The sequence below is a fragment of the Alligator mississippiensis genome, chromosome 1 (assembly GCF_030867095.1).
Source record: "Alligator mississippiensis isolate rAllMis1 chromosome 1, rAllMis1, whole genome shotgun sequence".
Taxonomy (NCBI): domain Eukaryota; kingdom Metazoa; phylum Chordata; order Crocodylia; family Alligatoridae; genus Alligator; species Alligator mississippiensis.
Genome location: NC_081824.1, coordinates 177,536,792 through 177,554,585, shown reverse-complemented (window position 1 = coordinate 177,554,585; position 17,794 = coordinate 177,536,792). Strand labels below are relative to the sequence as shown.

Below are 17,794 nucleotides of genomic sequence, written 5' to 3'. Positions count from 1 at the left end.
CCCAATCCCCCAGAGCAGGCTTGCAACTGCTTAAAATCATAGAAAATTAGGGTTGGAAGGCACCTAAGGAGGTCATCTAGTCCAGCTTGCTCAAGGCAGGACCTACTGTCGTAGGACACTAAGGTGCCTGCTCCTTTAAGGGCTGAAACTGCCTAGAGAGAGAGGGCACTAGGAGCCAGACAGAAACCTCACAGGTGCAGGTTACTGTGGCAGCAGGCTAATGAGGGAATTAGCCTGCACCTGCACCTGGAAGAAGGCAGCTGACTGGAAGAAGGCAGGGCCCTGGGCCCATAAGTCCCAGGGCTGGGACTGAAGGCAGTTAGGGCCCTAGCAGCTGCCAGGGGGAGTGGAGTTTGTGCAGAAAATCTCTAAGGAGATACCTGGGTGCCTGCACTACTGCTGGTAAGACTAATGAACTTTAGGAGCTCCTAAACTATCTGGGGCTAGGAGGCACACATTGCTGAGGGAGAAACTGGCACTCTTAAAGGGACAGAGTGTGACCTCCACTGTTATGGTTGCTGTTATGTTGTAGCCCAGGGGCTCATATTTATGTTGTTGCTTTTACTATTGTGGACCGGCCTGAGGCTATTTGGGAGGAGGAGGCTTTACTGGGGCACACTACCATGCAGAGCCCCAGTGCCAGTATGGGTGCACAGACAGGGCTGTGGAGAGCCCAGCGTCAGTGAGGGTGTGTAGACAGGGGCCGAGGGCTAAGTGACAATAGGAGGCCGAGCTAGATCAAGGCCTCAGAGGGACAATGTTTGAATACCACCTGCAAGACATGGGGACGTGGTAAAGGGATGGTTTTGGAGCCATGCATCAAACCCATAAGGCTTGGGGTGTCCCGTGAGAGACTTACTTAGAGTGGGACTCAGCAAGGGGTCTAAGAACCACACGGTTAAGTGGGGTCCACCAGGACTGTGACTGCATAGCAACTTGAGGGCAGCCTCCCCACCTACCATCTATTATCTTAACCATCAAGACATGGCAGAAGAGAATAGAAGGCGCCCATAGGCCAAAACTAGCATAGTCACAGGGCCCTAGGGGCATCACGGCCATCCCTAGGGACCCCACCCTATGACACCTACCCAACTAGATCATCCCAGCCAAACCTCTGTCTAGCCAGATCTTAAAAACCTCCAAGGACAGAGATTCCACCACCTCTCTGGGTAACCTGTTCCAGAATTTTACTGTCTTCCAAGTAAGAACATTCTTCCTAATATCTAACCTAAACTTCCTTTGCTGCAACTTGACACCACTGCTCCTTGTTCTGTCATCTGCCACCACTGAGAACAGTCTAGCTCCATCCTCGTTCAAACCCCACTCCAGGTAGTTGAAGGCTGTTGTTATGTCCCATCTCAGTCTCCTCTTCTCTAGACTAAATAACCCCAGTTCCCTCAGTCTTTTCTCATAAGTTGTGTCCCCCAGCCCCTTCACCATTTTTGTTTCCCTCTGCTGGACCCTCCCAATTTGTCCACATCCTTTCTGTAGTGGGGGCCCAAAACTGAACACAGCACTCCAGTTGTGGCCTCACCAGTGCTGAATAGAGGGGAATAATCACTTCCCTTGACCTGCTGGCAACACTCCCACTAATGCAGCCCAGTATGCAGTTAGCCTTCTTGACAACAAGCGCACACTGTTGGTTCATATTCAGCTTATTGTTCACTGTAACCCCCAGGTCCTTTTCTGCAGAGCTGCTGCCAGCCCATCAGCCCCCAGCCTGTGCTGGTGCATGGGATTGTTCCATCCTGAGTGCAGGACTTCTCACTTGTCCCTGTTGGACCTCATGAGATTTCTTGCTTGCTTACTGCCTATGGCTTCCTGCGGCTATGCAGCATCCCCGGAGGCATGCCGCTTATATGCAGCATGCTACACATCCCCCCACTCTCAAGACGGGCACCCTCTTCCAAATCTTTATCCACTGTTAGGCGCTTGATAGGACCCTCCTGGCCCATCCATGCTTTTGCACTCTAGTTGTCTTAAGGGCTCATTTTGTGGTCTCCATCCTCTCCTGTAGCCATGCCCATGACTTGTGGATGTTAACCACTGGTCATTTGCCCCACTTGGGCTCTAGTCTTAGCTTCTTTGGTTTTAGGCTATAGCTATCACCCCTCTTGGGCTCTAGCTGCAGTCTCCTTAGCTCTGGGCCTCCTGGCCCTCGTTTTTGCCCCTTGTGGGATTTGGTGTTAGCTTTAATGCCTTCAAGTCACAGCCATCACCGCTCTGGCTCTAGCTGCATTTTCTCAAGCCCCGGTTCTGGCCTTAGCTTAACAGCTTCAGGCTCTTTCTTTGGTTTTGGTCTTAGCTTTGATGGCTTCAGGCTCCAGCTGCACCCCTCCCCCCAACTCACCCTGGTATTCCTTGCTCAAGGTGAGGCTGCTCTCGGATTCTCAGTCACAAGCCCCCTGGCATCCCCCGCTCAGGGCAAGGCTGTTTCACGTCTATCACATGACCTCTGTCACCATGTGAATGTGGTGTGCCCCTCTGTCCTCTAAATCTCAGTGTGCCCCTCAGAAGCCATAGCCTCTAAACCTCACCTGATAGCTACACCCAGTCCTCCGGTGTTATAGTTTAATCCACAATATAAATATTATGTGGATATTTTGTTTATGTTGTAATTTAAACACAACAGCTAACACAAACTCAACCCAGCTCTGGGTCATTGCTTCTACCCCGGCCATCAGCTCCCCTTAGTTCTCTTTGGGCAACTCCAGGGAACTGCTTCAATGCCTGCTCCCTGATCCTGGTCTTGTGGGCCTCTTAATCACAGTTCCCAAAGCAGCTGAGGTATCAGTCGATCAGTTCCTGCTCAGGAGATCTGCTCCTTTCTGCCAAAAGGGCTCAGCTGACTGCCCTGCTCCCAGCCCTTGGCCTATCTGTTTCCAAGCCCCAGCCCTTCTGGTAAGTGGCTTCCCAGCCACCCCCTGGGGCTTTCTCCCAGGCCCAGATTCTATCCCACAGTTCTTTAGGTCACAAGGCAGTACCTCTGTTTGGCTGTTACCATAGGAAACCGTCTCTCTGTCCAGTTTTACCTACATGGGCCTGCCACACACTACCTGTCCATCCAATGTGGCAATTGCCTATGTGGCTTCACTAGGGTATTTGAAACTCATAGTCCCTGTGCCTTGGCTCTTCCCTTTTTTTGTTCTTCCAAACTCTGGAATGCTTGCTTCAGCTTCCTCCAGCTGAGCCTGAAACACTGTAGAGCTGAGTTGGCCAGCCCTCTGGTCTCAGTTCCTGTGGCTGTTTTCACCCTAAAAAGTCTTCATTGTTTCCCTGAGAGTTTTCTCCCCCTTCCCAAACCCCATAATTCCTGTTTGGGGCATCTTAGCAGCCTCTCCCCACTTCTGGATTGCGGTGGACACAGTCAGTACCCACTTGACATCTGGCCACCCTTCTAAATGTAGCTTAACCAAAGGCAGGGTTCCCCTGACCCCCATGTCTCCTTGGGTTGCCTTCCAGAGTGCTACACCTGTAGCTGGTCCTCCAGCATAGGTAATCTTCACCTCCGGCATGTGGGTTTGCTGCAACACTCTCTCCAAGGTGTGGTTTTGTCAAGGCTCTTTCTCCAGCCTTCCTTTCAGTTCTTGGTCCTCCACCCACTCAGTCACTCTGCTATCTCTCCATTGTTGTCCGTTCCTAGCTCCCACTTTTCTGTATTCTAGCCTCAGGTGCTCCAGCTCATGTGCATGTCTTTTCCAGCTGGTCAAGCTCTGTCTCGAACACTTTCTGTTCAAGGCTTGACTTCTCACTAACCAACTGTTTTTCCTCTGCCAGCCTGATATTATCTTCTTGGAGACTGGTGAGTTGGTCCTGCAAGACACGGACACCCTTCTGCCTCTGTTTATGTTCCTGTAACAGGTCACCCTCCCCAGCTCCATCTTCCCTGTTATCTATGCCTTATGTGGGGTGCCCTTGAAGTCCCCTTTAAGGTTCTTGTGTCCCGCTTTCTACTCTCCTGCCACGTCTTGATGGAAATTATTATACTGATGTTCTTTTAAACGGGAGACTGCTTATTGTATTTCGTATGTTGGGGGTCTTCCGCCTCCATGGACCTTGACCCCTGTCTTTTTCTAGCTAGGCCTCCCTGTCTAAACCCACCAAACAGGGTTTGACTCCGAGGCACAAGTCTTTGTTCCCTTGTCTTGAGGCTCGTGGCCCTTCTTTCTGCTCCTGTCTGGAGCCTGTCCTAGAGGCCTGGCCACCAGCCCCACAGCCAGGGGGCTGCAAGTTCAAGGCCGGGGAAAGGCCTTGAACTCACACTGTCCCCATCCAAAAAAAACCAAGTTTCACCCCAGGTGCACCAGACCACCCTGGCCTTTTAGGATCATGCCCTCTAGCACTGGGGTCTGTACACCCTAAAATCCTGTGCCCACATTGGTGGTGGGGCCTGTGTCCTCCGAATAGTGCGCCTTCTTTGGCACCAGGGTCAGTGCACCCCAAATCCTGCACTCACACTGGTGCTTGGTCCCCATGCTGTAGGGGGGGTCCCAGTGAGGCCTCCTCCTTCCCCAATAGTCTCGCCCAAGCCACCAGTGTTAGTCAATAACAACAAAAAAAAAAAATAGGAACAGTCTTGTCCATGCGCAATAACCGCCACCAAGAGAAATGTGATTAAAGAAGTCAGCATGCTGGCTTACATTTATGCAGGGTTCATTCTTCAGCTCCCCACCGTCAGCTACAGTCCTTCCTCTAGGGTTGCTGCCACCTCTCCGGGGTCCTCCGTAGTTCCCCTCCTGCAGCCTTTGGACTGCTCACCAAGCCTCTCCATGGAGCTCTGGGACACACTCCTTCCCCTTTGGCTGATGGCCCCTACTGCCACTCAGCCCAGGGTTTTTATAGTCCTGGTCTGCCCCTTCCAGTCAGCTGACTAGCTGGCCAGGCTCAGATTTTAACCCCTGCCTTACCGGCACTCTGTGCCCAGAAAGTTTTGGCCTTAAAGGGGCCAACCTGTCTTTTGGTGACAGGGCTAGGGTTCCCTGTTACAGTTCCTTTTGGCATTTGCCCTTCATGGCAACTAGTTTATTCTCATGATGTTAATACAGGTAGCCCATTTGCATTAGCTGTTTCATCAGGACCTGAGTGCTAGTAAGTTCCTCTTGCACTGATGCCAAAAGCTGCTCAGTCTGAATATGTTTTCCCTCCTAATTTCTTGTCTCTTGGCTGAGCTCTCTCTGGCACTTCTCCAGATCTTTTAATTGCCACTTTAAGGTGTCTGTGGACACCTCCTGGTTCTCCTTTTCCTTCAGATAGTTCCTGTCCCATGGCCCTTCTCTGCAGTATGAGATACGGCATCAGTTACCTCTTTTCTTAACATTGCCACCTTCACCTCTTACTTCTTTCTTTTCAGTGAGTATCAGTTGTTTCAGCTCTTTACCTCCTTCTCTGCAGCAAGTAGGTGCCTTAATTCTTTACTCCTTGCTTCTTTCTTCCCAGTCTGCAGGCATTGTCTCAATGATGTCACTTCTTCTTCTGCTTGTTTTCAACTATATTGCTCAGCAGCGAGCTTCCATTGCAGGAGTGTTGCCTCCTCAGCTACCTCATCTGATAATAGCTGAGATGCTAGTTGGTGTCTTAGCTTTTTTAGGGCCTCAGCCTCTGTATTGATGTTTTCTGCCATCTAGTTGCCCTTTGCCTTTAAATATAGGGCAGATAGCTGATCCAAAAATCTCTGCTGCATTTCTAGCCAGGTTTGCTAGAACTCCATATTTTGCTTTTGTGAAATACTACTGGCTTGATCACTCTGCACTACTGTCTGCATCACCTGCTTTAATAGTCCTGGCTCATCTGAGCGTGTTTGCAGACGACTTTATTTAGTATCCTTATTTCAGTCTGTAGCTGTGTCAGAAGTGGTATCCTTAGCCTCTAATCCTGTTTTGAGGCTACAGGGACACCCCCATACTTGTTCCGTAAAAAGTCAAGGTTAGCCTGTTATGCTGATTCTGCTCAATGGTGAACCTGCCCAGTTGCTTGCTCTGTAGCGGGAGTTCATTTTAGTCTGCAAGTGCCCATGTTCTCCACCACATATAGTGGGCTGGGGATCTGCTTAGCTTGATTCCCTGGGGCACACATGTTCCCTGCAGGGAACAATCCAAACAATGGGGTTATGTCACCCCCTGTGGTCTTTCCCAAATCCATGAGAATTCCCAGGCTTAGATCTGCTGCCACCAGCCCTCCACTCTTCTCTCTTCATCAGTTTCACTCCAGCAACTCACAGTCTCTCAGCATCTCTCAGGGTTTCTTCAAAGTCTCTTGCAAACCCCTGGGAGAAAGGCAGTCCTGATGTGGTGCCTGGGTCTCATCCAGAACCCTATCTGCCTCCTCTCCTTCTCTCAGCTACATTCTCTCTGAACCCTGGGAGCTTTTAACTCCTATGGGGCCAGCCAATTCTCTTTCTCAGCTGGCCCAATTCCCCAGAGCAGGCTCACAACTGCTTACTTACTGCCTGTGGCTGTGCAGGAGCCCCAGAGGCATGCAGCCTGCATGCAGCCTGCTACAAGTGGTGGCTGCAGGTGTTTAGCACCACTATTAAGCTCAAGATAGGCACTGAAAAAAATGAAGCATTGTACATATGAATGGATACAGGCTTTGCTGATCTGCCCATAATCACAAAGCAAGTCATGGCATGAGTTCCATCTCCTGCAAGATTACCCTTTTCCTGATCTCTTGCTGTGCAAGTAGTTTGTTCAGAATTTGCTGATATGCACAGCTTAGCTTTTGCTGTTGGTGCAATGCTAGGTTTGGTGAGGGGCTTGGCATCACTACAGACAATAATGACCCATACTGCCCTCTCCTTTTTTGGATACTACAACCCATCATTTTAATCTGTCTGCTTCCTCTCCCTGGTTTCCCCAGTCACAAAGGGCAATTTCTAAAACCTGGCCAAGCAGTCACCAAAGTGGGTACAAAGTGTTAGCAGGCTAGAGTGACTATTTCTTGAATCATAACATGGGAGAAGCTCCCCCCCACAACCTTCTCAGTCTCTAGGACACTCACTCTGGTCTAAGTTGAGTACACCGACATGCATACACACCTACACATACATGTGTGTGTGTGTGTGTACAAGACAGAAAGAGAGAGAGAAATCTGTCCCAGATATTTCATTGATTTCTTGAAATAAACACTTTTTGTCCCATTTTCAGAAACCTCTCCTACTCCTCCATCAGGAATGATTTTGAAAACAGGGCAAAAGCATTCATTGGAAGAAACTGATGGGATGCCCAGGACTGGTGTTTAAAGTGGGATTCTCCTCAGAAAAAATGGGACATATGGTCACCTTATAACAAAACACCTGTGATGTAGCAGGTATGGCTCCCTTTCTGTAGGTAAACCCTCTATAAGTTTTATCCCTGCCATTGAGAGGGACAATGTGAAGGATTATGTGAAGAGCATGGGCAGGTCTGGCAAAATATTACACTGTAGAGATGCTGGAGGTACCTCTAGACCAGCCTTCCATGGCTTAATTCGTGACATGCCCTCTGGGGTGGCCTCTCAAGAGATGTCGAGGGGAGCAACAATGAGACAATAGCCCCACCCATCTCTTTCCCCTTGATCCCTGATTCTTCTGGAAAAGCCATAAGCGCAGCTGCCAGGAATAATTTGGCCCTGATTGTCCAAAAAATTCTCACTCTGTTTCGTCAGTTTCAATCTGACATTCTCCTGTGTTGCTTTCAAAACAGTTCTGCTCTAGCTCATCTGAGACAGGCTCCAGCATCCTGAAGGAAAGAGAAACGTACCGGCTGAGTCTGGCACCGAGGGACTTAGCAACTGCAAGCTGGCTGCAGAAAAAGAATGTGGCTTTTCAAACATCCTGCAATCTAAAGCAAAACCAGCAGTTCTGACATGCTGTGAGCAATAAACAATGAGCTTTGTCAGCATGTTGAGAGGAAATGATCATTCCCAGAGTGTAAGTGATGAAATTTTAACCAACATGGAAGTTTTGGCATTATGGTAACCAGACCATGTGTGTAGTAACTGGCTGGGAAGAGTTGCTTTAATCTTTCTCACTTCTTTTGTACTTTTTATCTATAGCTCTATTGCAGGTGCAGTATGACCTATGTTCAGCTCTCAGTTACACCATTCCAAGTCTGAAATAACTGCACCGAGTCATTGGAGTTAATAGATTTATGCCTGGTATAATTGGGACCTACACCTGGCCCCTTGGTCTCTTCATCACCTCTTTGTCTTGAAGATTGCAATTTGCTTATGGACTCCCACCACCGGAATTCCTTCCAACAGGACACACCTCTACACCCTGCCTTATCTGTATTCTGAAGTGCACTGCAAGATGCAGCCATCTATTAACTGGGAGTTCTGGTTTCCCTTATCTTTTGGGCTTAATCTAAAATCCAATGAAGCCAATGGGAGTCTTTCCATAGATCTCAGCAAGCTTTGAATCAACCCCCTTACTCAAATGTATAGATATTTTCCAAATATGTTCTTTAGTCACTGCAGAAACTCCTGGTATACTTGTTCTGTTTATTTGGGAAACATGAAGTTTGCCCTGCCCAACCCATGTAATATGTGCCCAGTTTCTACAGTGCTGAACACCTGAGAATAAATATAATTACCTAATAAGCAATCAGGAAATCTTTCTCTATGAGCTTCCTGCATACTGAGCAACATTTAGATCTATTTATATGTGCATGTGAGCACATACAAGACCCTGGAGCTCAATAACTTTTTCCTGCTGTAGCCTATGAAATGTGTAGCTTTGATTTCTCCCTTCAGTGAAATGCAGCCATCCATCCTTGTGTTGTTTTAAGAAAAAAGGCATTCAGTTCCATTATTCAATGGTGAAAAAAAATATCAGAATTCTGTTAAGGCTAGTGTTTCCCTCAGGCATTTCTGGCATGTTTCAGCTATAAATTCATTTTACATGTGGCCAGGAAAAGCAACATCTTGTTGCATCATGTAAGAAAATAGCATATTTCTTCCCTGTTGCTCCTGTCCAATCTGTATAAGCAGATGGTTGAACAAAGACAAAAGACCTGTCATTAAATACATGAATGTGACCCACAATGCAGTTTTATGCCTGAGTCCCCACTTAAAAAGACAAGGTCAAATCTTTTCTAATTTATTCCCTCTTTTTAACAGTCTCTGTTTAGTATATATCTCTGTGTAACACGACAACATTTTCCTTCTCCCCCCAAACCCATTTTTGTCACTTTCACCTTTTCACAATTTATTTTTGGGTGGAGATAAAAAATTAATATTGCTGTTTCACTGAATGACATTGTTACCTCAAACTTCTCTAACAGCTTAGTCCACAGCATTGATTTGTCTGTTTTATGACACATCCTTGGAGAAAAGTACTACATAGTAAAAATATTAATGAGCCAAAGATTCCAGGTTACACTAGAGATTCTGCAATGCTTTTGAGGATTGCTGTAGAACAATGTGCTATGTGTTACAAGGACACTGAGTTAGTAAAGTCTCATCTTCAGCACCATAAGCACTGACTCTCTCATTTCCTGCTTTTTCTCCTTTCTATTTCTCTCATGACCAAAAGAAGATCCTTTGCCATCTCATTATCATTCCTACCACTGTAACGTGTCTGTTAAGGGCTGATGGCAATAACTTCATAGAGGGAATAATTTGAGGTCTATAACAAGAAGTTATATCGTTTCTAAAAAACTCAAGACCCCTGCTACATATTCATGAACTCCATCTCCTGGCACCTTATCTTTTAACTATTTAGACATACATAGGTAGAAAGCAATCTCATAACAGTGACTGATCCATCAAAATATATGTCTATGCATAAATGCATTATCATCTCTTCTACCTTACACTGCTACCAATTAAAATGTAGGCATTTGAACTAGTCACTGGGTGCATGTGAGCTCAACTGCACAGTAGCCACCAGTAGTGTGCAATCCAGGTGCCGCACAGGTCGTTACAACTGTGCCGTAGAGACTGCATCATGGTTCATGTCCACCAATGCTACACTGCCATAGCAATGTACTATGTTGTGTAGATGCACCCACTGTGAAGTGAAAGGGAGCAGGGATTTACTTCGTGGTAAGTGCTGGTATATATGCTCTTACTCCATGGCAGTTGAAAAATAAATTATGGTAGTTTAGCCCTCAGTGAAAGAGAGTTAATCTGTTACCTCATGGTAACTAGCTCATCTGTACATATCCCTACTCACTTCTGGCTCCATGAAATTTCCTGACTTCATGCCTTTGCAGAGGTGTAACTAAGCAATTCTGTGCTCTGGGTGGCAGTGGTGCATGGGGCAATGGCCAAAGCCACACTGCTGGTGGCAGTGCAGCAGCTAAGAAAATAGTGGTGATGGCTGATATTTTTGTCTCTCCTTTACATCATCATGTGGAACTGGTGCCCTGGTCACCCTGCCCTTAGTTATACTACTATTCTGTTGCTATCACCTGGTAGAGTTGAAAACAGAGAAAAGCAAAGTTGGTCAGGGGAAGAGTCACAAAAAACAAGTACCAGCATCCCAACAACCATGATTATTTCTCCTGCATCACTATATATACTCATAGTACAAGCTGGAAAATTCTAGGTCACATTCACCAGATGCAATTAAAGTAACCCTTCTTCCAGATAGTTAATGGAAGCAAAATGGGCTGCGTTCAATATACCAAGGATTTTCCCCTTCAAATACTGTATTTTCTTGTTATCACATGCCCCCAAATAAGATACACACTTTGTTTCTGGAAAGGCAGAACGAAGAAAAAAAGATTTTTCCAGAGTTATGACTGCATACAACAGGGACAGAACCTCATCTTCAGCTCACACCCTCCCTTTTCTGCTCAGTCAAAAGCTGAAACCCTAGCTGCTGCTGAAGCCTGGTCAGCATGGGTGAATCTACAGTTTTGAAAAAAGCTAAAAATATTCTGTAAGGCTGTAAAATATGTAGGGAAACTATGAGTAGCTAAAGGACAGCAAGATAGACAAATGAAAGTTTAGCTCAATTAGTCAAATATCAAGACTATTACAAAGGAGAGGCAATCATTAACAGCTGTAGAGTGAAGAACAATGTAATATGAAGTCAAGTGCCCCCCCTCAGCTGCCTGAACAGAAATGCCACTGCTGCTATAAGCAGGACTCAAAGCTGGAACAGGAATCAAAGTGGGGTGCATCTATTAAGGGAAGAAAATCAGCCTCCCTGCTTAAGACAAGCATCCCAATTCTGAGGTGGGGGGAGGATGGGGTGGTTTCTGAGGAAAAGGATCTGGTGATATATGAGTAAATATGGCAACTAAAATCAAGTCCCAATCTAGGAACCTGGGGAAAATCAATATATATCCATCCTGAAACCTCTGGCCAAGCAGAACCCTCCCAAATCCCAGACCACTCCTTTTGTTCTGAAACAATGCATATACCCTGGCATCTTTATAAAGGAGAAGGGAATACAGTTATAGGGTTGGGAAAACACAGCTACTAAATACATATGCAAATAAAGGCAAAAAAAAAAATTCCTTTGCTGGTATTTCAGCAGAAGCCTATCTAACTCCCTGCCCACCCACTGGTGAAAATATTTTACAGGTAGAGTCCTGGGACTGAAATACCTCATTCCCCCCCCAATTTCAACAACACTTATGGTCTGAAGCAACAAAGTGGCACAAGGAGGATTGGTAGGCCCATCTCTAGTCACAAGAGATTTGTTTACCTGGTCCCTTCAAAGGTACCACTGCCTAATGCAGCTTCATGATTCAGAAAAATTAGTGCTGGGTAAATGTGGTCCCACCAGTCAGCTTAGCTCTGCTGTGGTCCTTTGTGCTAGTTCTTACAGCAAAGCCTCCATTCTACCTCATCTTTCATTTCAAAGCCTTCAGTGTTGTCTTGCAGCAAAACACCATCAGGAGCAAAGCCTAGAGTACACTGGACATTTGAGCAGAGCCTTGAACATTTGAAAATAAACTTTTTGCCACTAGTTAAGAAATCTTTTCCCCTCTAGGATTGTACTAACTCCCAAATTTCTAACTCCCTCTATCAGTGTGGTAACCCCCATGCAGCACACTAAAAGAATCAGGAGTAGGTGGTGACCTCTGCAAATGAAGCTGCCTAGGGTTGCCATTTTTCCTGTTAACCAACAGGGGGAGTAGAGACCCCTTCCTCCTCTGGAGCTTTTAGTCATGGGGAACTTTCATCCCAAAGCACTTCACAAATGTTACCAATAACATGATTCAGCCAGCTCTGTGATCAAAGCCAAAAAATGTTTAATGGCACAACTGCAGCCCTAGACAACACTCTTTGGGACAGACAATGGTGCGCATTAATTACAGTACCTTGCTGAAACTACAAGTGGGAATTAAAGTAAACAGAATGTAATTGAACCACGTTTATCATGTGCCTTAGTTAAGACAGCAAATCATCCCTTCTTCCTTTTTCATATACCACTACAGACTCTAAAAAAAGATGCACACAGCCCAAAGAGGATCGTGGGGCCACCAAAAATGGATCTACTTCCTGGGCATGTCAATCTTTAGCTTTCATGAAATATAGATAGAGCATTTCAGACTTATGTATTTGGCTCAGTTCTGTAGGCTTGTGATACCATGTCTTTGAAAATAATTCATGATACTGCAGCAAATTAACAACGTTTATCATTCTGTTTGGGGACTGAGATGCATGGATGAGAAAAACAGTACTGGTTGTTATATTTTCCTCATTTGTGCTTCACTAGGAGGTTTGATCTTTTCTTATCAGAGGTGGGAACCCCATCGTGTTTCAAACCCACATTACCACACGGTACTCTGCATGGCACTATACTTTAAAACCATTCAGAAACTTCAGTGAATGAAGAAAGGGTCTACTTAGTATTCAGTGGGCACATCTACACATACATTAATGTGCTATAATTATGGTGCATTAAGTTTAGTACCTGTAATAGTAATAACAGGTGCTAAACTTAATGCGCCATAATTAGTGCTACTGCACACTAGTGCTGGCACATGTCTTCTAGGTGACATTAATGCACAGTAGACTAATTCTACAGTGTATTAGCACATTAGCACAGCTTTCGCTCTGATGCTCTAATGCACAGTATAATTAGTCTACTGCACTTTTAGCCTGTCATGGAGATGCGCCCAGTAAGTGGCTACTCCTGTGTGCAGCACGTTTCACCTGTGCTCCATCATCTGCAGTGCCTTCCAACTGATTTCTGTGCGAGGAGCGAGATGTTGATTATATCTCATAAGACCCTAAATAATTTGGCCTCAGAAACTGACAGGATTTTAACCATGAAATTTCTCTACCTCCCTCTCCATGCTGCAACCTCATTTGGTCCATCTCAGCCCAGAGTTAGGGTCTGATCCAAAGTCCAATGAAATAAACAGGACTTGCTCATTGACTTCAACAGGATTATATATTTTAGGATATATATATGTGTAGCAGGGACCTAGCCTGGCCTTGCACTCACTGGGACAATGACCTCCAGGGCACTCCACAGGGTCTTGGGCCATCCCAGTGGCAGGCAATGAAGACAGGCTGCACCCCTCCACATACACACATGCTTGCCCCCCCAAGCAGGCAGGGAAGTAGGAGGAGATGCACTCCTCGGACACCCATTCCCTGGGCAAGGCTGAAACCAGGAAGCTGGGCTCCATCTGAACTCAGAGCCTGGATGAAAACAAGAATAAGCTACCAGCATACCAGGTGTCACCTAGAGCTAGGAGGCTGCAGTTGCAGCCAATAATGAGCCCTACGGGGGCTTTGAGCATCTGGCAGCAGTCACAGGGCATGTAGGGGCATGTATGTTGGTTCAGGCCAACCTAGAATTTCTCTTATAAGGCAGCACTGGCCCCAGAGAAAGGGAGATGCCAATGTAGGCATTGGGCCATGCTGCTTCCCTCCACTGGAGCTAAGGATGTCTCATTGGAGACCAGCTCGACCCCACCTCCCACAGCAGGAATCTGGCCACCCTGAGGATACTGGATGCTGGATGCCAGGTACCTGTAAGGGCCTCATGGGGGTGCATAGTACCCATGGTCCCAAACTACCCACAGGAGTTGGCCTGCTATAGGCCTGTGAATTAGGCTCATGACTTGGGGCAAACCCTGAATAACCTCAGCCACCTGACGAGAATGCAGACACATACTACAAGGCGGAAGCTAGGACTATAAGTATACAACCAAGATGATTATTGATGTTAAATTGCTGTATTAATTTTGACACAGGATGGACATCGTTGATGGCAGACTCTAGCTAGAGTCACAGGGCTCAGTCAGCTCATATTGGTCCCAGACTACTTTGTTTTTTTCTTCTCATGTTGGATCTTTTCTCCTGTCACATAAAGACAGGCACCTGGGAAGGCCAGGCACCTATTTTGACCATCACCAGAACATCCGAATGGAAAGGGGTGAGGTATAGGGGAGGCAAAGCACCACAGAAGATGCCCAGATGCTAAGACCTGCACCCATCTCAATGAACCCCATACAGTCAGGTACTACCTCCTGATAAGCTGTTTAAAATCAAGTTGTGGTAGATGGGATATAGAGAACAGAGGGCAAAACACCCATTAAGAGTATAGCACCTGGGCCCCACTCCAGTGTGGCCCTTTGGTTCGGGTCTCACTACAATATGATTATTGTGTATGTTGTGCCCATGCAAAACCTGGGGCAAGTTAAATTATATAACTGTTTTAGATCTTTATTACAAAAGGTGTCATGGAGAAGGGAACAAGCATTTTTTTCCGAAGTCAATCTTTAAAAAGAAATATATCTTAACATGATAATATTCTAGCCTGGACTTTAGGAGAAGTGTTGGAGGAGCCAGTATATAGGAGCAGGGAGTCTAGAAGAAACTGTCAAAAAGGGTGACACTCCAAGAACTGTCCAGACAGTATCAAGAAAAACAACCAGGGGTGCAGCCAGAAGTGCATCTCCCAGCTGTAACTCAGGACGAGTTTTGCAAAGTGTTCATAGTTACAACACTTCCCCAAACCAAACAGAAGTTCACTGATGGTTCCAGGGGGGAGGGAAATTTAGCTGTGGGCTGGAAGCCTGCAGCCAGGTTCTCATAGCAATGGCCAGCAATGGCTCACTGTTTTCAGAATGAGAAGGGGACAGGCAGTGGTGGAAACTCATTCTTGGGGCTCCCCAGCTGGTGCTGATGTTTAGGGTGGGTGAATTGGAGCCCTCCCATCTCAGGAGGAGAGGCTCCAATACAGGCAGTCCTCAGACTTACGACACAATTCGTTCCTGAAAACCACGTCTTAAGTTGAAACATTGTAATGTGGAACCAATTTTCTCATAAGAAACAATGTTATAAAGGGGGGATTGGTTCCTGAACCAAGGCCCAATACCCTGTTTTCACCAGAAATACTCCAGAATTTTGTACTTGATTAATTATAGCTGAGTAATATAGCTACATTAATGTATTTATATTGTAAATAGCAATTATATTGATTTGGAAGGACTTCTTTAAGGTGACTTTGCTGGGCTTTTTGAAAGGCTCTTGGTTGGACTTTTTGAAGGGTTCTTGGCTGGAGTCTTCTCAGGAGTCTTGGCTGCAGGTTTTTCTGGAGTCTTGTCTGCTTTTTTAAAGAAAGCGTCCAAGGAAGTTTGGACAGATGTTCTCCAGGGAGATGGGCGATGCAGCAAACTCGTTCGCTGGCATGGCGTTGCATTGGATCATGCATTGTAAAGTCAAAATTGACGTCATAAAGTTGAAACAGGGTGTCAATTTCTAAAGTTTGTAAGTGTGAAACGTTGTAACTCAAAATGTTGTAAGTTGAGGACTGCCTGTACACCTGCCCCACCTTCTGGGGGTGTGGGGGGGGGGGGGCGTGAAAGACCCTCAGACTGAACTCCTTTAGTTCCCCACTCCCATTCTGAAAACAGCAACAAGCTGGGAGCTCAGCAAGCACAAGTTACAAAAGATGTTACATTTTTAAATGACTTTATCTGATACCTCATGCAATGGGGGTCAGTTTTTCACCTCATCGGCCATTTTTTAAGCTGTTTGCAGCTGTGAACTTGTGTTTGGTCACAGCTATGAACTGCTTTCTGTGGCCAGATCCAGTAACAATTGTCATTTCTGTCTCCACCCCTGAATCATCCATGAAGCACTTATCTGAGAACATTGCCCTCCCTGCCCACTCCCACAAACTGCTAGTGCCCCAGAGAAGTTGAGTTGATTGGTCAGTCTTATAGTAATAGCAGAACTGGGAAGAGATTCTCTGAATATTTGGTTAATACAATCCAGTGTTCTTCTGGTTGTCCCAACACTTTATGTGGTCAAAATAACAGAGGATTTATCCAGGCAATTTCAATAGGGTACAAGATTAATCTACCCGCCCATAGTAAATTGTTTTTATTTCTGTAGATTATTACAGAAAAGTACTTTTTGTTTATTTGTTTTAAAGGCATATGTCCAAGTAGTCTATATGTCACTTGCGCAATGTTGCTGTGTGTTCTTAAGTTGCTGTCACATTCTAGGCCAGCTGGCTGGAGCATGTCAGCCATAGTTACAGTGACCCCACTTTGTGTAGAATTTGTGTAATCCTCTGAGATCTTTTGGAATGAAAAAGAGGCATGTAAATACAATACATTCTTACTGTTACAGAAAAAAGGAAGAGCCTGAATAATCTCTTCAGAAATCAATATGCTGAAGACAGCCAATGAGATCATATATGCAAATACCAATGTCCCAGTTAGCTATAACTGTTCAACTATAAATATTATTCCTCCCCCATGAACAGAAATATCATATACAAATATTAGCCTCCAGCTAGGTCAGAGGTGAATAATCCTATAATATTTTTTTTTTTACTGTGCTTGCAACATCATTTTCCTTTTAGGACCTAAGGTTTGTGGGGAGATCTTTTTATTGGTGATTTTTGCAGGGAGGTATTTTTACATGTTTATTTTATAAAGTGCTGTTAAACCTTTAAAATACATGACCATATGGAAGAAATCTCCAGATCTTTTGGATGAAGACACTGAAGATATATCTGACAGCACATATATTGATTTCACATTTTGATAAACATCCTCATTTATTTATTTTTTAAGTCAATATGGTCTGGGGTCATAGCATGCTCTCATAACTCTCATAGCAGCAAATGTTGAAGTCTGTTTTTAAAGAAATTAAGATGACCATATGTATGCAACAATAGCATTCATGACTATAGTATCGTGTATGTTAAAAATTTAGTCTTCTACTGCTTTAGATTTGGTGTTCTCAATACAGAAATGGTCCTTGCTAGAGCTGGTAAAAAGATGTGAGAGAAATTGCAGATTTTTTTCAATTTTTTAATGATCTTTGACAATTCATGATTCTGACACATTTTGGAAATTCATCCACATTTTTTGGCCTGACAACTGGCTGAAAAATGTGAAAAATGTTGACATAAATGTAAAGTTCATTAGATTTTAACTACATATGGTGTCTCCCTATAAATTAAAAAAGTCCATGGAAGGAAGACAAGGCTATATTCTCAGAATTAGTTTCATAAACATTATGTATGTGTGTATGCTCTCCTACGTGGCTGTGCATGCACTCTTGCACATGTATGTATATTTGCATCCTTATATACAGTAAATGTAGGTATATAACATAGCCCACCAAACATACCTTCATGTGTTCATTTGAGCTCACATACACATACACTTACATACACATAATATGTACAAGGACACACAAACTTTTTGTCCTTATGTTATATTACATAATACTTCCAACCAAGGATCTCAAAGTGCCTTACAGACACTTGAGGCACATCTATAACATAAGCATTATCATGAGTTAATGCAAGTCTTTGTTTCACGATTCAGTCTTTTGTGGTCGTTCACGGCAGTTCTGAATCCTCTTGGGGGATCAG

At 45.1% G+C, this 17,794-nt stretch overlaps 1 long non-coding RNA gene across 1 annotated transcript; it reads left to right on the top strand.

Annotated features, from left to right (window-relative positions):
• The first annotated feature begins 270 nt into the window (after positions 1–270).
• On the top strand, positions 271–9,726 carry LOC132250039 (uncharacterized). The gene is made up of 4 exons (XR_009461636.1): positions 271–402; positions 7,143–7,305; positions 7,680–7,906; positions 8,032–9,726. It is a non-coding gene; the product is annotated as an uncharacterized LOC132250039 (long non-coding RNA).
• Positions 9,727–17,794: the final 8,068 nt, after the last annotated feature.